The 23,377-nt window shown below is 44.8% G+C and overlaps 1 non-coding gene across 1 annotated transcript; it reads left to right on the forward strand.

Annotated features, from left to right (window-relative positions):
- Window positions 1–1,550: 1,550 nt before the first annotated feature.
- Window positions 1,551–1,657, forward strand: LOC120368287 (U6 spliceosomal RNA). Its single transcript, XR_005582472.1, has one exon. It is a non-coding gene; the product is annotated as a U6 spliceosomal RNA (small nuclear RNA).
- Window positions 1,658–23,377: the final 21,720 nt, after the last annotated feature.

Here is a 23,377-nt window from a genome sequence, read left to right on the forward strand (position 1 = left end):
TACATGGGATCCCAGCATTCTAGTTCAGCCACCTGTAAGAGATTAGACTTTGACATAATCAGCTCCGGTGAAGGGAGCTCTCTGCAGAGGGAGGCCATTCTATTTTTGGAAAACTCGTATAAGGTTCTTCCTTGTACTGACCCTTGAATCCTCCTCTCTGCAGTTCTTGCCAATTAGTCAAAAGTTCTATTTCTTGGAATCTCCTGAATTGGACTTCAGAAATCAGCTCTCCTGTTCTTCAAACTAGACATCGAACATTCTTTCCAGAACTGCTCACAAGGCGCAGCTTGAGTTTCGAAGCTTCTGCACATGCTTCAGCTTGTCTCAGTCTCTCTGGATATATGGCTCCAGAATTGCGTATGATACCAGGTGTGGTCTGATTGGGAACAGGATATCAACAAGGAAGACTTGTGAGTAAGAGGACTCGTGAGCAATATTGAAGCTAAGTTAAGCAATAGGATACCAATTTCCATAGCCAAGCACAGCAGCCCATGATGAAGAACAAAGGAGGCGGGTGTTTGTGTTTTTATTTATTTATTTATGTTGAGACAGGGTGTTGCTGTGTCGCCCAGGCTGGAGTGCAGTGGTATAATCACCGCTCACTGCAGCCTTGACCTCCCAGGCTCAGGTGATCCTCCTCCCATATCAACCTCCCAAATAGCTGATACCACAGGTGTGTGCCATCATGCCAGGCTAATTTTTTAATTGATTTTTTTTTTTTTTGTAGAGACGTGGGTTTCACATGGTGTTCACACTGGTCTCAAACTCCTGTCTCAAGCAATTCTCCCACCTCCTCCTTCCTAAGTGCTGAGATGGATTATGGGCACTAGCCACTGTACCTGGCCTGTTTGTGCTTATTCAGGGCTACGGATTGGCAAGGGAAGAATAGTAAGTAAGGATCACAGAAAAGGAACCTCTCTGTAAATCCATTTAATCCATTCATATTATCTTCTTCACATTCTCATCTTAGAACAGTCCTCTCATTTTTTTTTTTTTTTTTTTTTTTTTTTTTTTTGAGACAGAGTCTTGTTCTGTTGCCAGGTGCCAGGCTGGAGTGCAGTGGTGCAATCTTGGCTCACTGCAATCTCCATCTCGTGGGTTCAAGCGATTCTCCTGCCTCAGCCTCCCTAGTAGCTGGGATTATAGGCACATGTCACCACACTCAGCTAATTTTTTTATTTTTAGTAGAGACAGGGTTTCATCATGTTGGCCAGGATGATCTTGATCTCTTGACCTCGTGATCCGTCCACCTCGGCCTCCCAAAGTTCTGGGATTACAGGCTTGAGCCACCGCGCCTGGCCCGGTCCCCTCATTCTTTAAAGGCTTTGGCTTCGAAAGTGAATTTGTTCAGACTTTGTATGTTTTCAGAATTTTATTGATTTTTTTAAAAATCTGTCACTTCTCCTTATTTGATGTGACAAAGAGAAAGACACTTTCCACATTATTTTCCTAATAGCATGTTGCTTAAAATGTCATAAACTAGTAATTCCTTTGAAATTACACGATGAAACAAAATAAACGTTATCTCGTTAGATTCGAAAAATAAAACAGTGCTTGCTTCAGCAGCACATATACAAAGATTAGAAGGATACAGAGAAAATTAGCATGGCCTTTGCATGAGGATGGCACACAAATTTGTGAAAAATAAAAATAAAAGCATATAATGGAGTGTCCAAGTCACCCATGATTGGTGGTGTTCTGTAAACATGGGAGAATCGGACTCCAGGGCTGGGTGTCATGAGAGGAGGAATGGGCTTCGTGGATCTCTACTCTTCGCTGTAAGATTATGGAGAGTGGAAATCTCCCTTCCTAGAGTGCCCATTTCAAAATTAAAGCAGGAGCCATTTGTTAGCCATAAAGGAAAAATTTCTGACTATCGGTCTCCAAATACTGCAACACTTCGACAAAGCGAAACATCGACATTCTGTGAAACAGGAAACTGACATGTGGCTAGGGAAGCATGTCCCTCAAGAGGGTTGAGATTAATATTTGTGTCCTGGAGAGAGGGCGACCAGATCAGAAGGGCTTTAGATTGGAATTAGATAAGAAGACAAACACCTAGATAGACCTGTCAAACCAGTTGCTGTGGAAGACAGGTCGGACTTCTGCGGGAAGAGCCTTATTTTGTAGATAATACATGCAGCCTCCGCTGCCTACATAATATCATGCATCTCACTGGTAATGATGTGGACTTGAGATGATAATATAGTATAGAACAAACAATCTTATGAGGATAAGGTTACTTGGTATGGTAGGAATTAAAGAGAGGAATATGGGAATTAAAATACATCTTTAGGTCAGGCGAGGTGGCTGGAATCCCAGCACTTTAAGAGGCAGGCGTGGTGGTGTGTGCCTGTAGCCCTACCTACTCAGGAGGCTGAGGTGGGAGGATCACTTGAGCTGGGGAGGTTGAGGCTGCAGTGAGCCAAGATTGCACCACTGCACTCCAGCCTGGGCGACCAAGTGAGACCCTGTGTCAAAACAAACAAACAAAACAGCTTACAAATACATCTTTAGGCCAGGAGAGGTGGCCCATGACTGTAATCCCATTGCTTTGGGTGGCCAAGGTGGGAGGAGGCCAGGAATTCAAGACTAGCCTAACTGGCAACATAGCAAGACCCCATCTCTACACACACACACACACACACACACACACACACACACACACACAGCAGGGCATAGTGGCGAGCTCCTATAGTCCCAGCTACTTGAGAGGCTGAGGCAGGTGGATTGCTTGAGCCCAGGAGTCTGAGGCTGCAGTGAGCTGTGATCACACCACTGTACTTTAGCCTGGGCAATAAAGCAAGATGCTATTTTAATTTATTTTTATACAATAAAAGTACGTTTTTTATAATGACGAGTGAGACGGGAAACTGCAATGCACCAGAGACCCACAGACCATGGCCGTGTTTCAAGGGCCAGATGCTATATTGGGCCCTAGGAATGTGATGATACTGGAGGCAACTATCCTTCCTGTCCTCATGGAGTCTAATGGGGGGAAGGGTAGAGAGTATGGCCTGTTTAAGGGATTGAGAGAAGGTTCTGATGAGGTGGGGAATGGCTAGAGATAAAGTTAGAGACAAGAAAGGACCCAGAAGCCCCATAATGGAATTTAGACCTTATCTTAATGTCAAGGGGATATCATTAAAAGATCTGAAGCAGGAACAGGACGTGAACAAATTTTATGGGGAATAAGAATTGAAGCAGAGCCCAGAAGCTAAGACAACAATCTGTGCAAGAAAGACTTGTGGCCTGAGCCTGGGCAGGTGGCTCTCGCCTGTAATCCCAGCACTCTGGGAGGGTGAGGCAGGCAGATTGCTTGAGTCCAGGAGTTCAAGACCAGCCTGGACAACATGGCGAAATCCCATCTCTACTAAAGATACACAACATTAGCCAGGCATGGTGGTGCTAGCTTGTCGTTCCAGCTTCTCAGGAGGCTGGGATGGGAGGATCACCTGAGCCCAGGAGGTTGAGGCTTCAGTGAGCCAAGATCACACCACTGCTCTCCAGCCTGGGCAACAGAGTGAAACCCTATCTCAAAAAAAAAAAAAAAAAAAAAAAAAAAAATTGTAGCTTGAATTAAGATAGGGATGGATTCAATTATAGTCAGGATTAAAATTAGCAAAACCCAAACCAACTGGAAATAGAGAGTGAAAAAGGAGAAGGAATCAAAGATAACACCAACATCTCTAGCTCTGGCTTCTGGGGAGTGCCATTTGCTGAGCTGGGAGTGTGGGAGGAGGGCTCAGGTCGATGAGGTGAGGGCTGAGCTGAGCTCCACTGCAGACGTACTGAGTAGAAGGGGCCTGTGGCTCGCTGGCGAGGAGGTGCCTAGGAGGCAGGTGGGTTTGCAGACAGAAGACGTGGGAAAAGAGGTGGGCAGGTGTTCAAGATTTACAAGTTGAGATTCAGGGAGAGGCCCAAGAATAAAGTTATTCATCTGCACATAAATCTGTGAATGGTGCGGCGGCCCACACCTGTCATCCCAGCACTTTGGGAGGGCAAGGCAGGCAGATTGCGTGAGCCTAGGAGTTTCAGACCAGCCTGAGCAACACAGCAAGGCCCTGCCTCTACAAAAATTACAAAAAATTAACTGGGAGTGGTGTGTGTGCCTGCAGTCCCAGCTACTCAGGAGGCTGAGGTGGGGGTATCACTTGAGTCTGGGAAGTTGAGGCTGCAGTGAGCCGACATTGCACCACTATGTTCCTACCTGGGGGATGGAGAGAAACTCTGTCTCAAAAATCAGACAAAACCAACAAAGAAAACCACACTGAATCTGTGAGAAGTTACGAAGGAAACTGCAGAGTACACACATATTTTTACATCAATCCCTTCTCTACGCAGTCCACAGCAACATTTAAAAAAAAAATACATTTATAATGTGGAAGTTTTAAATAAATAAATAAATCTGTAATCTGGAGGTTTTAATCTGTCAAATTGAAAATGTAGTAGTCTTATTATGGGGGATTGTTTAGGAATGTGGCTAACATCAAGATCTGAATGAAGAATGGGGGTTTTAAAAAAATTATTCTTATTTTTTTAAAGGTGGGATCCCGCTATGTTGCCTAGGCTGGCCCCAAACTCCTGGGCTCAAGCAATCTTCTTCGCCTCTACCTTATAAAGTGCTGGGATGACAGGCACGCACCACTGCACCTGGCCTCTGTTAGCATTTCAAGAAAAGGTAATGTCAGTATTGTAAACGCTGGAGTTCCAGTTACTGACTTAGGAACTGTTGACCTGGAGAGTGTAATCCTCATTCCTGATTTTTCATACTTTTTTTCTCATCTATTGAGGTCAGAGAAAAACTTTTCTAGTTATTTCACACTCAGATGGATTTGCCAAGAGCCTGAGGAACAGCAGAGGACCCATTCTCTTTTAGAAGTGCCACTTGATGACCAGGGTCCCATGCCATAAAGACACATGGTTGGTGCCTAAGTCAAACTCTTAAGAATGCTTAGCATTATTTCCTAGGTTAAAGCTGTGTCTTAGACATTAATGGGATGCAACATTATTTGACTTGCCTCTTTGCAGAAAAGATCTTTGCCATGCTGCAGGGTGTACCAGACACAGTCACTCACTCCATAATTATAGGACAGCTCTCAGGACTGGCTTCAATTAACCAAGCTGCTTCTCAGCTATCACTATATTATCCATATTTATAGCATTTGACATTTTCACAGTGTTCTTTAATCAGATTGTATGTAGGTTGACTTAATCTAAATCTCTCACATACTTGGGATACCAGATGTTCCTGTTCTCTGGACCTTCCAGATGGAGAAATAAGGCATGAATCGGTTGTCCGATGACGGCACCTGGGGGTTACAGTCCCAAGTCACTTGGGCTGGTCAGCGGTGGTTGAGATTTCATACTAAAGCCAAGGCCTGCTTGGTAAGGTCGGGTAGGTCAATGAGACGCTAAGACACTGTGCTAAAGATAAAAAGGCCTTGTCTTGGGTTCAAAGGTCCAAGGATTAGACGAGCCTGGCTAGTTCAATGGAACCTCAGGAGCCTAGCGTCCTGACCACCACCAGGCTATAGAGGCAATGAGACGGAGCAAGAATGCCTCTTAGCGGCCTGCCAGCCACCCTCTCACAAGCATGGAAGTCAAGGAAGATCCTGAGTTCTTTCTAGAGAAATGCCAGGCACCTAGCTAACCCTGAGAAGTAAGTGAGCAATGTGAGAAGCAAAAAAGTAATACTAATTTAAAACTGTGGCCAAGGAAGTTAGCATCACGAGATGTTTGCTTCCCTATAAACTAAAGATAACATCTTACCATAGGTCCCTGAGTTCTTTCAGAAACTTAGATTCCCCCAGCAAATGGAACCAGTGGCACAAAGACCTCAGATAAAGGGGAACTGAGGAATAAACTCTGACAAGAGTTATTTTTTCTAAATTTCTTCCTGAAGGGCCTGGAGGAGGTCATGACCACAAGCCAGAATTAACATTCTTTTCTGCGGATCCCAAACTTTTAGACAAAGCTCCGCCTCCTGAACCAACTGCAAATCAGAAAATCTTTGAATCCACCTATGAGTCGTGTCCTCCATGACCCAGATGTCCTGCCTTTCTAGGTCAAACCAATATATAGCTGCCAGGTATTGATTTATGACTTTAACTGTAACCTCTGCCTTCCTACCTTTAAAAACTCTTACCTGTAATCCATCAGGGAGTTCATCTTAAGCATGAGCTGCCTGATTTTCCTTGCTGGGTACCCTGCGATAAATCCCCTACTTTCTCTGGCTGCCATCATGTGCCAGTGTTTGGCTTTGCTGTGCCCGGTGAGCAGACCCCAGTTTGGTTCGGTAACAGCAAGAGCTGTGAGGGGGCCTCTGCTACCACCGTTTTAACCAGGTGTCCCCAAACTTTTTACATAGGGGGCCAGTTCACTGTCCCTCAGACCACTGGAGGGCCGCCACATACTGTGCTTCCCTCACTGACCGCCAATGAAAGAGGTACTCCTTCCTGAAGTGCGGTGGGGGGCCGGATAAATGGCCTCAGGGGGACGCTTGCGGCCCGCGGGCCGTAGTTTGGGGACGCCTGGTTTTAACTGAGCTGACTTTGGTCTCCCTGTTCTTTATCCCCTGGGTATAACAGTTTTCTGGGCTCTGCTGGACATAACAGTTTTCTGGGCTCTGCTCTTGTGACCGGACAGTGGCGATCAGGACACAGAATAGAAAGTTGTCTGAATCTGAAATAGTGAATATGGGATGCCATCAGCTTACAGGCATGGACCCTGATCAGAAAGATTCTAACAAAGTTTTATATCTATGTATGAATGATTAGTTTTACCATTCGGATTGATAGCAGCCCCAAAGAAATGCAAATCACAATTGCCAGCACAATCCCATCCCCTGTGATTTCAATCACATCCCACGTGACTGAAAAGATAGCTATGCGTATATTATGCTGTCCCATAGATGCGTAGCTATATGTAGATACAGGACTTTTGTTGGCTTGCTATCCTGGAAATCTATAGCAGAATCCATATGGAAATGATAACCCTTTGTCATTCTATATCTGATTCACGGAGAACACATCTGCTCCTCCTAGCCCTCCAAGATGTCTTTCTTTCAGTATAAACCATAAATCCTGTCCCCAAGTTTGTAGAGCTGGAAATCATTTGAATTTGCTGGCTGGATTGGTTAGAAATGTTTTTTTGAAGTAAATATGAAATGAGTTGAATGTTAAATTGTGCACTGTTTTTTCCTTCCTCTGATTTAATGATGAATATTATGCTTACATCTTGCTTTCTTTCATTAGATGAGTCATTTTAAAGAAGAATGACCTGTCCTGAGATTCTTTTCTAAAGTTCTATATTTGACCGAGCATGGCTGGTTTTGTAAATGTCATTACTCAGCAAAATTCTTTTTCAATGAGTGGCTTTCTGGTAACTCAGCTGGGTCCTTGGTGCTGCTCCACACATGGTCACACATTGTCACATGCTCCAAGGCAATTCTCCAAACCTCAGCATTCCTGTTAACCCATCCGATCTTTTCTACCTTCACTTACTCTCAGTAAATAACGGCCCACACAGTTCAGTGACCAGGTGAAAATGTCTTCAGCTTCCCTACTGACAACCTCACACTCTTGATGTCTTCACAACTGACCTTACAGGTGAAACGTTGTCTTTGGTCAAGCCTGGTCCTCTATTTGTACTTTTGTTTCTCTACTGCCTTCCTTCTCTTCTGGGCACATCACACATTCCCTCCTGAATTTTCCATTTCTTCTCATTGTCTCCTTCCCCCCACCTGCAAAGCCATGAAGTCTCTTCTATCTTATCAAAGAAATACCCTTCCCTAAAAACAAAATATCATCACGGTTCTCTTCCACCCTTTGCCACCAAGCTCCTCTGAAATATTCTATACCCATGTATGAGCTGAATACTGTCCCAACAAAGCTCTTGTCCGCCCAATGATATAGAAGGAGACAGGGAAACGCTGGGTAGAAGAGAGCGGTTCCCCAGCAAAGGCCCCACCCTCAAGGCTGAAGACTCGTGGCCCTAAATGAGGACGGGCATTTCTGTTTTCATGCCCAAATCTTGCCTTTTGGCTCATCAGTCTCCCTATCCTGCTCCCATATGAACCTCAAATCCCAAGCTCTAGATGAGCCCAAGTGAGGAGATGAGAAGGCAAGTAGACCAGCAGACCGGCGATAGCAAAACAACATGGCAAAGAAAGAGAAAAGAGGAAGGATATCTGGACACTGGGGGGAGTTTGGTCAGGGGAGATCAGAGAAGAGTCTAGACAATGGGTGGACCGACTCCAGAGGTAGATCACCTTCCCACTCCATCCCCCTTCCGGCTCCCCATCCATCTCTCTGAGAGCCACCTTCACCACTCAGTAAAACCTTGCACTCATCCTTGGAGCCTGTGTGTGATTTGATTCTTTCAGGATACTGGTAAGAGCTTGGGATACAGAAGACTGTCACACCAGCCCCCTACCCTTGCGATAAGGCAGAGGGTCCATTGAGCTGATTAACACACAAGCCATATTCACATGGCAAAGCTACAGGAGCACAACGTAACACATGTCCAGTTGGCCTTTGGGAGTCACAGACACCCACCCCTAGATGCTACCACGGGGCTGAGAGCCCAAAGCACTCTCCCTGGCCTCTGCACCTGTCCGTCTGCATGCTCCTTCTAGGGGTTTGAGCCGCAGGGTGACCAAATGATCAAGCCACACCCCTGTTTGGTGACTCCACACCCAAGTGAGGGAACTTTCTCATTTCACTAGGGCCTCAGAATGTGAGCTTATTGAAAATAAATTATTTGCAGAATGAATTATGTAAGAATCATTCGATTTCAGTCATCATGGATCTATGGTGGTTTTCAATCATGACTGGTGTCTTTATAAAGAAAGGAGAGGGATATTTTGATATACAGAGAGGCACAGAGAAAGTTGTGTGAAGACAGAGGCGGAGATTAGAGCAATGCAGCCACAAGCCAAGGAATGTCTGGCGCTCCCAGAAGCTAGAACAGTTAAGGAAAGATCCTTTCTTTGAGTCTTCTGAGAAGGGTCTGATACCATTATTTCAGGCTCCCAGAAGTGTGAGAGAATAAATCTTTGATGCTTTAAGCCACCCAGGTTGTGGCAATGTGTTATGACAGCCCTAGGAAATATAAAATGCTCTTTCCTCCTGCTCACCAGATGTTTGAACAGAATCATAACTGATTTTTTTTTTTTGAGACAGAGTCTCACTCTGTCACCATGCTAGAGTGTAGTGGTGTGATTTGAGCTCACTGCAACCTCCACTTCTGGGGTTCAAGGGATTCTCTTGCCTCAGCCTCCCAAGTAGCTGGGATTACAGATGTGCACCACCACCTGTAGCTGATTATTGTGTTTTTAGTAGAGACGGGGTTTCACCATGCTGGCCAGGATGGTCTCCATCTCCTGACCTTGTAATCCACCTGCCTTAGCCTCCCAAAGTGCTGGGATTACAGGCGTAAGCCACTGCACCTGGCTTCATCACTGAAATTTTATTGAGCACCTAATATATTCCTATTTCCAAGTTTCTTTTCTTTTTCTTTTTTTTTAATTTTAAATAGAGACAGAGTCTTGCTCTGTCATCCAGGCTGGAGTACAGTGGTGCAATGATAGCTCACTATAACCTCAAATTCCTGGACTCAAGTGATCTTCTCATCTCAGTGTCTCCAGTAGCTGGGACTGCAGGCATACGTCACCATGCTCAGCTAACTTCTTAAATTTTTGTAGAGATATGTTCTCACCTTGTTGCCCAAGCTGGTCTTGAACTCCTGGGCTCAAGCCATTCTCCCACCCAGCCTCCACAAGTGCTGGGACTGCAGGCATGAACCAGCATGCCCAGCCTATTCCAACTTCTTTATCTGTATATCTAATTTGATCTTTTGTCTCTTAGAGGTAGGGGCCATTATTACCCAGATTTATATAGATGAAGTAACTGAAGCTTACAATGCTTACAAGATCACACAGCTAAAGAGGAGAGTGAGAGTTCAGGCTCAAGTCTAGCAGATTCCATAGTCCAAACTGTCAACCATAATCACAACTGGCCACTATGTGATCCCCAATTTCTTGTACTTTGGGTTCCACTCAAAATATGACAATGGTTCCTTAATGTGTTTCTGGTCTACTCTTAACATTTCAGGGGTCTTCCACCAAGATGGCCGAATAGGAGCAGCTCCGGAGCACAGTTCCCAGCAAGAGCGACCTGGAAGGCGAGTCATCTCCGCATTTCCAATCGAGGTACCAGGTTCATCGACAGTGGGTGTAGCCCAAGGGGGGAAACCTGACACAGGGTTGGGCACTGCCTCACCCGGGAAGTGAGACAGGCCAGAGGGCACTCCCTCCCACCTGGTGGAGGCCATCGGAGACGTCCAGCCTCTCTGGAGCTCCCGTTCCGATGCTGCGCTTCTCTTGCGGTCTTTGCAGCCCACAGACCAGGAGATTCCCCCTTGCTGACAGGTGCTGTGGGTTTCTAAGGCAAATCTGGGCAGCCGATTCAGCTGGCACCACGAGTTCCCAGCACAAATACCAGCAGCCGTTTTGACTGGGGCCTGGAGTGCCTGCAAGACAGAGTCGCCCATACACCTGAGAGAAAGGGGGCTGAAGGTGGGGAGCCAGGTGATCTGGCTCCAAGGCACCAGGAAACCAGCACACTGAATCCCACTGGCTTGGGATTTTCGAGGCCAGCACAGCAGTTTGAGCTCAACCCTAGACTGTCGAGCTCTGTTGTGGGCGGAGAGTCTGCCATTACCAAGGCAGCTCTAACCTTGCCTGTGTAAACAAAAGCCGTTTACACAGCAGCTCAACAATGCCTCTGCAGGCAGACTGAGACTAGAATCCCTCCTGGCTGAGCAGAGTGTCTCTGAAAAAAGGCAGCAGCTTGTCAGAGACTTGTAAATAAAGCCACACCTTCCCGAGACAGAGCACCTGGGAAAAGGAGTGGTTGTGAGTTCCACTGCAGCAGACTTAAATGTCCCTGCCCAGCAGCTCTGAAGCGAGCCATGGAGCTCCCAGCACAGCACTTGAGCTCTGACAAGGGACAGACTGCCTCCTCAAATGGCTCCCTGTTCCCCATATAGCCAAAGAGGCACCTCATACAGGAGAGCTCAGGCTGACGTCTGGCAGGTACCCTTCTGGGATGAAGCTACCAGAGGAAGGAACAGGCAGCAACCCTTGCTGTTCTGTACCCTGCTGTGGGTGATTCCCAGGCAAGCAGGGTCTGGAGTGGACCTCCAGCTGTCCAGCAGCAGGGGGGCCTGACTGTTAGAAGGAAAACTAAAACACAGAAAGAAATAGCCTCAACATCAACAAAAAGGACACCCACTCAGAGACCCCATCTGAAAGTCACCAACTTCAAAGACCAAAGGTAGATAAATCCACAAAGACGGGAATAAACCAGTGCAAAAGGGATGAAATCACCAAAAACCAGAATGCCTCTCCTCCTCCAAGGGATCACAACTGCTCACCAGCAGGGCAACAGAACTGGATGGAGAATGAGTTTGACAAATTGACAGAAGCAGGCTTCAGAAGCTGGGTAATCACAAACTTCTCAGAGCTAAAGAAACATGTTCTATCCCAGTGCAAATAACCTAAGAACCTTGAAAAAAGGTTAGATGAAATGCTAACTCAATAACCAGCTTAAAGAAGAATATAAACGACTTGATGGAGCTGAAAAACACAGCACGAGAACTTCGCGAAGCATACACAAGTTAGCCAAATCGATCAAGCAGAAGAAAGGATATCAGAGACTAAAGATGAACTCAATGAAATAAAACGAGAAGGCAAGATTAGAGAAAAAAGAGTGAAAAGAAATGAACAAAACCTCCACCAAATATGGGATTATGTAAAAAGACCTAATCCAAGTTTGATGGGTGTACCTGAATGTGATGGAGAGAAAGAATCCAAGCTGGAAAACACTCTTCAGGATATTATGCAGGAGAACTTCCCCAACCTAGCAAGGCAGGCCAGGAAATACAGAGAACACCACAAAGATATTCCTCCAGAAGAGCAACCCCAAGGCACATAATCCTCAGATTCACCAGGTTGAAATGAAGGGAAAAATGCTTAGGGCAGCCAGAAAGAAAGGTCGGGTTACCCACAAAGGGAAGCCCATCAGACTCACAGCAGGTCTCTCAGCATAAACCCTACAAGCCAATAGAGAGTGGGGTCCAATATTCAGCCTACTTAAAGAAAAGAACTGTAACCCAGAATTTCATATCCAGCCAAACTAAGCTTCATAAGCAAAAGAGAGATAAAATCCTTTATGGACAAGCAATTGCTGAGATATTTTGTCACCTTTTTCATGGTAGCATCTGCTTAGCTGTCTTCTGCTTCCATGCTCTCTTCCCCAGAGACGTGGGTTACCTCCACAGCTTCACTTGTCACTTCTACCTCAAAATGCTGCCCTCCTTTCGGGGACTGGCTTCAAACCAGCATTGCCACCTTCTTCCTCCAGGCCTCTTCCCCAAGGCCCTGCAGCAGCCTCACTCACGTGATCACTCTTGCAAAGGTGCCTCTCATTCTCGATTTGCTCTGATTATAGAACTCTCTCTATCCTGTGAGGCTCATGGCCACATACCTCCACATCTGTGCTATTCTGACAGATACATTTCTGGTTTTTGTCAGTGATTCCCAGCTCTCAGCCCCAGTAGCCCTTGTTATTTCCTGAGTGACTAGTATAATTAGAATATTTGTGTTTAAGTATTTAGACTTTTGGTTTTGGCTCCTAAAGTAGTTCCTGAAGGATAAAGGTAGAAGACAGTCTTTGATTATCTACAAGTCCTTTCAAATACAGCTGAGCTTACGTCAATGAGGCAATGTTTGGAAAGTCCCTGAAACCACTGGATGGGAATTAGTTGCCAGAGGAAGCAGCCTTGTGCCCAAATGGTTTGAAGTTTCAGCTTCACCCGCCGACCTACAGGGAAGGGACAGGGCCGGTGGCTTCATCAATCATGCCTACATAATGAAGCTTCCTGAAACACCCAAAAAGACAGAGTTTGGAGAATTTCCAGATGGCTGAACATGTGGAGGTTTTTGGAGGGTGGTGCTCCAGGGAAGGGCTAGAAGCTCTGTGCCCTTCCACATACCTAACCCTATGTGTCATTTCATCAGTATTCTTCGTAATATCCTTTAAAACATGAAAGAAAAATAAATCTCGAAACCCCAAAATCACTAAGCCAATGGGAAAAGTCAAGCTGGAAACTGCGTAGGGCAAACCTGCCTCCCGTTCTATTCCAAAAAAGGATAGCTACCGATGTCAGAGGTGTGGGAACTAGAGCAACTCCACCTCAAATAGGAACTAGGTAAAACGAGGCTGAGACCTACTGGGCTGTATTCCCAGATGCTTAGTTAAGGCATCCTAAAGTCATAGGATGAGTTAGGAGGTCGGCACAAGATACAGGTCCTAAAGACCTTCTGATAAAAACAGTTTGCAGTAAAGAAGCGAGCTAAAACCCACCAAAACCAAGATGGCCACAAGAGTGACTTCTGGATGTCCTCACTGCTGCATTCGTACCGGTGCCATGAGAGTCTGCAAATGCCTTGGCAACATGGTCTAGGAGAAGGAGGATGAATAATCTACCCCTTGTTTAGCGTATAAATAAGACATGCTCATAAAAATGGGCAACCAGCAGCCCTCAGAGCTGTTCTGCCTATGGAGTAGCCATTCTTTCACTCCTTTCCTTTCTTAATAAACTTGCTTTCACTTTACTGTATGGACTCACCCTGAATTCTTTCTCGGGCAAGATGCAGCAACCCCTCTTGGGGGCTGGATCTGGACCCCTTTCCTGTAACACTAAGATTAAAAAATAAAAAGTTACAAACCTCTGTCACAATTTGTGGGCAAAGAACAGACAGAGTGCAAAGTCATCTCTCTGCTCGCTGAGATAAATATGTATCTGATTGATTGCTTCCTTTGGAAAGGCGAATCAGAAACTCAAAAGAATGCCACTGACCTGGAAGCTCCCTCCCCTCTTCGAGTTGTCTTGCCTCTCTGGATTGAACCAATGTACATCTTACATATATTAATGGATGTCTCCTGTCTCCTTAAAATGTGTAAGACCAAACTTGCCCCAACCAAGTTTGGGCACATGTTATGGGGACCTCCTGAGGCTGTGTCACAGGCGTGTCCTTAACCTTGGCAACGTAAACTTCTTAAACTGATTGAGATTTCTCTCAGATTCTGTTTGGTTTATGATAATAAACTGGTTATAGAGTTTATGAGCCACTCTAGCAAATTAATCAGAAGTAAGGAGGGAATCATGGGAATCCCAAGTCATAGCTAGTCAGTCAGAAGCACAGGTAAAATAATCCAGGGCTTGCAACTGGCATTTGACGTCTTGTGGGACTGAACCCTCAACCTGTGGGATCTGATGCTATTTCCAGGTGGGCTATGTGAGAACTGAAGTAGAGAACACCCAGGTGGGCCGGGTGTGGTGGCTCATGCCTGTAATCCCAGCACTTTGGGAGGCCGAGGGGGTCGAATCGCAAGGTCAGGAGTTGGAAACCAGCCTGGCCAACATGGTAAAACCCCATATCTTCTAAAAATACAAAAATCAGCCCAGTGTGGCGGCGGGTGCATGTAATCCCAGCTACTCGGGAGGCTGAGGCAGGAGAATCGCTTGAACCTGGGAGGTGGAGGTTGCTATGAGCCGAGATCGCTCCACTGCACTCCAGCCCAGGTGACAGAGAGACTCCATCTCAAAGAATAAGGAAAGAGAGACTATCTAGGTGTGTCTGCTGCAGCACTGCCTGCTTGCTTGGTGTGGGTGGGAAATGCGTTTCATCATTTGTGACTTCCTCCCTGGCCCTTGGCATTTGGTCACAGAAGTCTTCTGTATGGATTGTTGTGGGATGAGAAAATAGAAAATACACTTTGGGTTTCTTATTTCCACACTCCACCCCCACAGAGTTAGTGTATGAATCTTATTGTTGATTCCTCTTTCTCAATCTCTTCTCAAAACTCTCCTCTTCCCTGCACCCTGTTGTCCATGGTTGAGTCAGGCTCTGTCTCTCACGTGGTTTGTGGCAATGGCCTCCTACCTTCCTTGTCTCCATCTCCAATCCATGCTTCACACTATTGCTCCTGCCATCTATCCAAAGCAAATGCCATTTCCCTGTGGAAAATCCCAAATTGGTCCTCACCGTCTAGAGAGCAGGTCCAGGTGCTGCCCCTGCATTTTCTTACTCCTTCATAATTTTGTCTCAATGTGTAATACCTATGTAAACCAAAAATAAAATTCTAATCCCCCCGACCATATGAATGGACCCCTCCTCTTGTCAAGGGCATTCCAAAGCTAACTTGAAAAATGAGTTCAGGTCATGACAGGCAGGCGTGGTCAGACAGGCCTCACTATACCCTCCTCCCTTTTGGAATTACTGATGAAACACACTCTTTACATCTGACAAGTAACATTTACAATGTATTCCCTCTGAAGCAACCTGGAGGCTTCACCTGCATGATAAAACTGTAGATTCCACATCCCCTTATCTTAACACAGACACTCCTAAGTTTTAGACAATAATAACTATTTCAACCAATTGCCAATCAGAAAATCTTTAAATCTACCTTTAACGTGGAAGCCCCTCCCCCATCCCTCTGCCCCACTTTGAGTTTTCCCACCTTTCTGGACTGAACCAAAGTGCATCTTACATGTATTTGATTGATGTCTCATGTCTTCCTAAAATGTAAATAAAACTAAGCTGTACCCCTACCACCCTGGGGACATGTTCTCAGGGTCTTCTGAGCACTGTGTCATGGGCCATTGGGCACTCCTATTTGGCTAGAATAAATCTCTTCAAATATTTTAGAGTTTGACTCTTTTCGTAGACACCTACTTTTATCTTATAGCTCTTAGCCCCACCTTCAGTATTCCCTAGGGAAATTTGTCAATCTATTTGTCATTATTGCCTTTCTATCACATCAGCCTCCTGTTAAGCCAAGTTTAGCCTAAAGCTGCCTCTGTACATATTTTTAAGTTCAGCCTAAAGGTTTCTCTGTACATTGTGAACTACCCCAAGCGGAGGTGTAAACAGACAGAAACCTACACTTGGGCCAGTCCCCTGGTTTTGGCCAATCAAATGCAGCCAACTGTTCAAACCATGTTCAAATAAGGCAACACCACCCTGTAACCAACCCAGCCGTTTCTGTACCTCAGTTTTTTTCTTCTACACGTCACTTTCCTTTTTCTATCCATAAATCTTCCACCACGTGGCTGCGCAGGAGTCTCCGAGCCGACTGTGGCTTGGGAAGCTGCCCGATCCATGAATTGTTCATTGCTCAATTAAACTCCTTTAAATTTAATTAGGCTGAAGTTTTTCTTTTACCACTTCTTTGATATTCTTTCCCTAATTGTTCCTCCTCATGAAATTGTAATGTAACAGCACAGATATACTGTCTATGTGTTTATGTTCTGTGATCCTTTGAAGGTCACAAACCCTGTTATATCTAAGATCATTTTGTAACCCCCCAAAACAGTTTTCAGCCAGGCGTGGTGGCTCATGCCTGTAATTCCAACATTTTGGGAGGCCAGAAGGAGGGCATCACTTGAGGCCAGGAGTTTGAGACCAGCCCAAACAGCATAGCAAGACCTCCACCTCTACAAGGAAATTTTAAAAACTTAGTGGGGTGTGGTGGCACATGCCTGTAGTCCCAGCTACTTGGGAGGCTGAGGTGGGAGGGTTTCCTGAGTGCAGGAAGTCGAGGCTGCAGCGAGCCGAAGTTGCACCACTGCACTCCAGCCTGGTTGACAAAGTGAGAGTCTCTCTCAAAAAAAAAAAAAAACAAAACAGTTTTACACCCTTGAAGGCAGTATCAGTCCCTGTCCCCATATCTGCCATTGAGAATTCACATCCTGGAGAAAGAATGAACTTTGGAATCAGAACCAGACTCCAGTTTCTGCTCTGAGATGTGTAAGCTGTGTGACATGTGATGTGAAAAAGTCATTCAGTGTTCTCTCTTATCTTCAGAGCTCCCTGTGCTGGCAGCTGAGACCTGCAGTGAGACCTCATTACAGCACAACTTTCCTTGTGCCCAATCCTGCCTGCCTGCCTTCCTTTCCCGGCGACAGATGTCGATGCCAAGGTCACTCCCTGATAAACTTCCTGCACATTGATCTCCGGCTCAGAGTCTGCTTTCTGGGACACAGCCTTTCACAGTGCCCTGTTTGCCACAGGGTGAACCCCAAAATTGCAGTTCAGCCTGGGAGCCCATGTGGGTTCTTAGCTTTGCGCAGGAAAGAATTCAAGAGCGAGCTGACAAAGTGAAAGCAATTAATTAAGAAAGCAAAGGAATAAAAGGGTGGCTACCCCACAGGCCGAGCAGCAGCATGGGCTCCTTGATGGGGCATACTTATGGTTGTTTATTGATTATATGCCGTATGCGGGGTGGATTATTTATTCAGGAAAGAGGCGAGGAGTTCCCGGAACTGAGAGTTTCTCTCCTTTTTAGATTACATATGGTAACTTCCAGACATTGCCATGACCTTTGTAAACGGTCATGAGCTGGTGGGAGTATCTTTTAGTATGCTAATGCGTTAGACTTAGCATTTAATGAGCAGTGAGGGTGAGCAGAGGTCACTTTCACTGCCTCCTTGGTTTTGAAGGGTTCTGGCTGGCTTCTTAACCACATCCTGTTTTATCAGCCAGGTCTTTGTGAACTGAAGCATGTGACACCGGTCCTGCAGAACCTCCGGTCCCATCCTGTGACAACTAATGCTTCACCTCCTGGGAATGCAGCCGAGCAAGTCTCAGCCTCATTTTACTCAGTCGCTGTTCAAGATGAAGCTGCTCTCGTTCAAACACCTCTGACGTGTTTACTACTGCCTGGCACAGAGGTAGGGCTCCATAAATAGGAATTGTCTCCCTCCTGATTCTGACCAAGCTTCCTGGGTTGCCACTTACACTACTTGTTGGTACACATTCTGGACACTTTCCTCTGCTCAAAAGTCACCTTTGCAAAGCCTTTTCTGACAAATCACTTTCCCAGGAGTGGAGAGTAACTACTTCCTCGATGCCCCGTAGCATTTCCTATTTGCCTCAGTCAACACTTCACTGTACTGGCGCAGTGCAGACACGGAATGATTGCTGAGACGGTCAGGAAGTTCTGACCGTCTAGCAGGACAATTTTCTATTGTCAGAAGCTGGGTCCACCCACTTGGTGCCCATCCCAGGACAATGAATATGTATCATTTCTGGATTCCTGTTCCTGCCCTACTTTGTTTATTATGTCCCCAAACACCTACTTATGTAAGCAGGGCAAGGTTCCAATTTTATTAGAAGCTATTCCATGGAAGGCTTTGAACGCTAAGAGCGTTTACGTAGTTGGTGATCAACAATTTCCAATGCTTTAGGAAAATGGAGCAGGATAAAGAATAAGAAGATAGTGGGGTGCAGTGCTCTTGCCTGTAACCCCAGCATTTTGAGAGGCTGAGGAGGAAGGATCCATTGAGCCAGGAGTTTGAGACCAGCCTGGGCAACGTGGTGAGACCTCCATCTCTATAGAACGATTTTTTTAAATTAGCCATGTTTAGTGGTGCATAGCTGTAGTTCCAGCTAGTGGGGAGGCTGAGATGTGAGGATGGCTTGCACCCAGAAGAGGTGGAGGCTGCAGTGGCCTGCAGCCTGGGCAACAGAGCAAGACCTTGTCTCAAAAAATAAAAATAAAAAAATAATAAGAAGAATATAACATTAAACTTTGCTTTTAGTGACCTTCAAGGGAGCAACCTGCAAGAGTTATGGCAGTCATTTCCAAACTGGTCCACACAATGGAATTACTTAGTCCCTCCTCCAGAGACTGGGATTTCTGATCTAGAGTATGACCAGGTACATTAGTCTGTTCTCACACTGCTATAAAGAACTCCCTGAGACTGGGAAATTTACAAAGAAAAGAGGCTTAACTGACACACAGTTCCTCAGGCTGTATAAGAGGCATGGCCAGGGAGGCCTCAGGAAACTTACAATCGTGGCAGAAGGGCGAGGGGGTGGCAGGAGAGAGAGAGAAGGGGGAAGGTGCTACACACTTCTAAACAACTAGATCTTGTGAAACACTCGCTATCGTGAAAACACTAAGGGGGACATCGCCCTCATGATCCAATCACCTCCCACCATGTCCCTCCTCCAACACTGGAAATTATCCTACAATTTGGCAGGGGATTTGGGAGGAGACACAGAGCCCAGCCACATCGACAGGGTTTGGGAAGTTTTGAAAGAGACTCACATTGTTTTAATGTGCAGACAAGCTTGGAACCACTGGGTTGTGGGATTACTGGGAATTGACAAGGTGCTGATAGTGAGTATAGATGGCCCTCCTCAAAAGAGCTTGGCAATGAAGAGATCTAAGTGCGCAGAAGGTAGGAGGGAGAGGGTACCAGGAAGGTGAGGGTTTATTTGTTTACGATGTGGGATAACTTGATAATCCGTATCAGCTGAAGGGAAAAATCCAAAAAGCAGTGGAGACTGGAGCTTCTAGAATAATCGCTGATGGGTCAGTGGCACTAATGGAGAGATTTATTTTATTTTATTTTCTATTTTTGAGTCAGGGGCTGTCTCTGTCGCCCAGGCTTTAGTTCAGGGGCACAGTCCTGGCTCACTGCAGCCTTGGACTCCTGGACTCAAACAGTCCTCCCACCTCCGCTTCCCAAAGTTCTGGGATTACAGGTGTGAGCCACCATCCCCACCAATAAGCAGATGCTTTAAAGACACCTCTCCAAGGCACTGGGGACATCCCTCCCAAACCAAATAGGATTATTACCTTCCTAAATACCCCAACGTCTCTCTGTTGCCTACAAAATGAAATTAAAAACTCTTTAGTGTAGCACAGAAGGCATGAATAAATAAAATGTATTTTTATTCTCCAACATGCCAAATGTAATCATGTTCATCATAGAAAATCTAGAGACCACAACAGAAGAAAACTTAAGTTGATAGACATTACCCACAGTCTTATAACCAAAGACAACTGCTCCCCATATTTGGAGATACTTCCAATATCTCTCCCCACTGCACATCTTTCGTTGGTTGTAGACATGGCTGGGAACATGCTATAAGCATATCCAAGAAACCAGTGCAATTTTAGGCAGCATCAACAGAAACTGTGCGGAATAAGGAACAGAATAGTTCCCCTTTGCTCTGCTCTTGGCAGGTACTGCTCTGTGGAGTGTGCAGTTTGTGTCTCAGTATCGTTTTAAGAGGAGGACCAATGAAGTGGATCACATGGAGGAAGGGAACAAGCCATATGAGGCCTCTGTTAATTTAGCTCCAACTTCTGATTTTCTTTTCATTTCCTGCCATGTCTAGCTCTAAACCTGTGCAAGCCATCATCACCTGTTGGTTCCCCAGGCATCCAAACATTTACACTCCTCTGTGTCCTCTGCACACTTCTCTTTGCTTTGAATTCCGCCTTCTTCCTTCCAAGTCCAGCTCTGAGAAGGCAGCTACCAGAGGCCCCAGAATGGAATAAATTGTTCTGTGTTCTCACAGCACTTTCAGTATTTCTTCTATTACTGCTACCATACAAATTACAGAATAAGCATAAGAGTTATTTTTGTATGGGTGATTCTTCCTGAGCCACACCGTGGCTGATTCAACTTTATAAACCTTTCATAAACCCTGCACAATTCCCAGAAAATAGTCTATTTATTTACATTTATTACATTGTACCTTGCTATAGGAATAAGTTAAGAAAGCTTATCAGGATACCTGAAATGGAAGCTCACATAAATTATATGCGGGGTTTTTTTAAGGTAGAAAACAGAAAGACAACAAAGTAAAATAAAGAACAGGCTCTGACTGAAAGTGATTACAATTACACCAGCTTCAAGAGGGGCAGCACTCGGCTCTGGGATTTCTAGCAGCTAAAGTGAAAGAGTCAGCTTCCAGGCCATACAAGTCACAATGTCCGCGGTTGGATGTGGGTAGGTGAGCGCAGGATGGCTAATTACTCAATGATTTTTGGCATCAAGATTAAATAGAAATTTCTCCTAAGAGATCCTAATAAAGAAGACTTCCTGTGGCATGACGAAGAACATTTTTGTTTCAGTTTTCTATTGCTACATAAGAAACTGCTCCAAAGCTTCGTGACAAAGACAAAAATGTATTATTAGTATTGATGGTTCTGAGGGTTGATAGGCTTACCTAGGTGGTTCTCACTTGGGATCCTTCAAAAGATTGTGATCAGAAGCCAGCTGAAGCTGATCATTCACTTGAATGTCTGATACCTGGGCTGGAACAACTGAAGAATCTGGGAGGTTGATCAGACACTCCCAATGCAGACCCTCCATTTGAATAACTTGAACTTCCTCACAGCAGGTCAGTGGGTTTTCCCCGAGGAAGCATATCAAAAGAGTCAGATGGAAGCTGGGAAGCTTCGTAGGATGCAGGCTTGAAAGTTGCACAGAACCACTTCAACCACGTTCTGTTAATCAAAGCAGTCACAGGCAAACCCAATCTCAAAAAGTAGAGGAACAGAACACATCTCTCAGTGGAGAAATTGCTTGTACAGGGAAGCACTTCGGGAGGCTGAGGCAGGTGGATCACTTAAGGTCAGGAGTTCGAGACCAGCCTGTGTAACATGGCAAAACCCCGTCTCTATTAAAAATACAAAAATTAGTTGGGTATGGTGGTGTGTGTCTGTGATTTCAGCTACCTGGGGGTGGGGGCTGAGGCATAACAATCTCTTGAACCTGGGAGGTGGAGGTTGCAATGAGCTGAGCTCATGCCACTGTACTCCAGCTTGGGTGACAGAGTAAGTCTGTCTCAAAAAAAAAAAAAAAATCAGTTAACAAAATGTAAGATGAACAATTAAATTATTAAAAGAAATATTAGGGGATGGAGGCAGCAAACCACTATGGCATGTGTGTACCTATGTAACAACCCTGCATGATCTGCACATGTACCCCAGAACTTAAAATATAATTTAAAAAAAAGAAAGGCAATATTTCCCAAAATAGAAAAAATTTTAAAAACTTAAAAATAAAAAAATGAAGTATCTTAGAATAGCTGGAAAAACATTTCATTGTTCGTGAGTACTTTCCTCCTTTTCTGTGTTTCACATAAAATGGCCTTTATTATTTCAATGTTAATTATAAAAATAACATGAGCTTCGAACTTATAGAATATAGGCATTCATAAGACACAACCATCAAACCAGAACCAATCCTCCACAATCTCACTAGCCAGTGATATGGTCTGGATTTGTGTCTCTGCCAAAACTCATGTTGCAAGAGAAATGTAATCCCCAGTGCTGGAGGTGGGGCCTGGCGAGAGGTGTTTGGGTCATGGGGGAGGATCACTAATGGCTTGGTCCCCCCCTTGCAATAGTGAGTAACTGCAAGCTCTGGTTCTTTAAAAGTGTGGCACCTTTCCCCCAATCTTTCTTGCTTCTGCTCCTGCCACATTAGACAACTGTTCCCCCTTCACCTTCTGCCATGATTGGAAGCTTCCTGAGGCCTCCCCAGAAGCAGATGCCAGCACTGGGCTTCTTGTACAGCCTGCAGGACCATACGCCAATTAAACCTCCCTCCTTATAAGTGACCCAGCCTCAGGTATTTCTTTATAGCAATGCAAGAATGCCTAATAAAGCCAGTGATCATGTTTTGAGGGGGCTTGAACTTTTAAAGTGTATTTACATATTGTTGTAAATACTTTGTGCTCTGTTTTCACTCAAAGTATTATGGATATTTTCCTATCATAGTAAATATGGTTCTTCAATTTCCATTTTAATGGCACATAATACTCTATTGTCTGAATGAGCTATTATTTAGTTTTTGGTGTTCTCAAGGTTTTGTTTTTTTTTTGCTATTATAAACTACGCTGTCATAAACATCCTAGTATTTAAAATCTATGTGAGAAATGAGTTATTTCCTTAGACTAACTTTCAATCTGAATTACTGGATTACCAGAAGCTATGTTGATAAGCCTTTAGATATATATTGCCAAATTTACTTCCAGAAAGTTACATTAGTTAACACATCTGCCAAAAAGCGGTACGTGACAGTACCTGCATTCCAGCACCATGTTCAACAGAGCGCTAGTAGTCTTTATCCCTTCTCACAAAAAGATCTTTCAGTTGGGGTCCAACCAAAGGGGTAAAAAATACAGTTTTTAAAATTTGCTTTTTGAAAACTAATGACTCTAGCCATTTTTTCATCTGCTCATTGGCCGTTTGCACTTCTTTTTATAAAGGGCTTGGTCACTTATTCCGCCAATTTTTCTCCAGTGGCGTGTTTGACTTCTTTTAAAACATGAATTTAAGGCAAATATTTTTGCCTAGTTTGTCAAAATCATGAAGAGTTAAAAATACGTAAATTTTATTATGAAAATTTTTAAGCATATACACAAGTAGAGAACGGTATATCAACCGATTATTTCACAATTATCAACTCATAGCTAATCAATCTTGTTTCTTAT

This window comes from Saimiri boliviensis, chromosome 5, assembly GCF_048565385.1.
Source record: "Saimiri boliviensis isolate mSaiBol1 chromosome 5, mSaiBol1.pri, whole genome shotgun sequence".
NCBI classification, from domain to species: Eukaryota; Metazoa; Chordata; class Mammalia; order Primates; family Cebidae; genus Saimiri; species Saimiri boliviensis.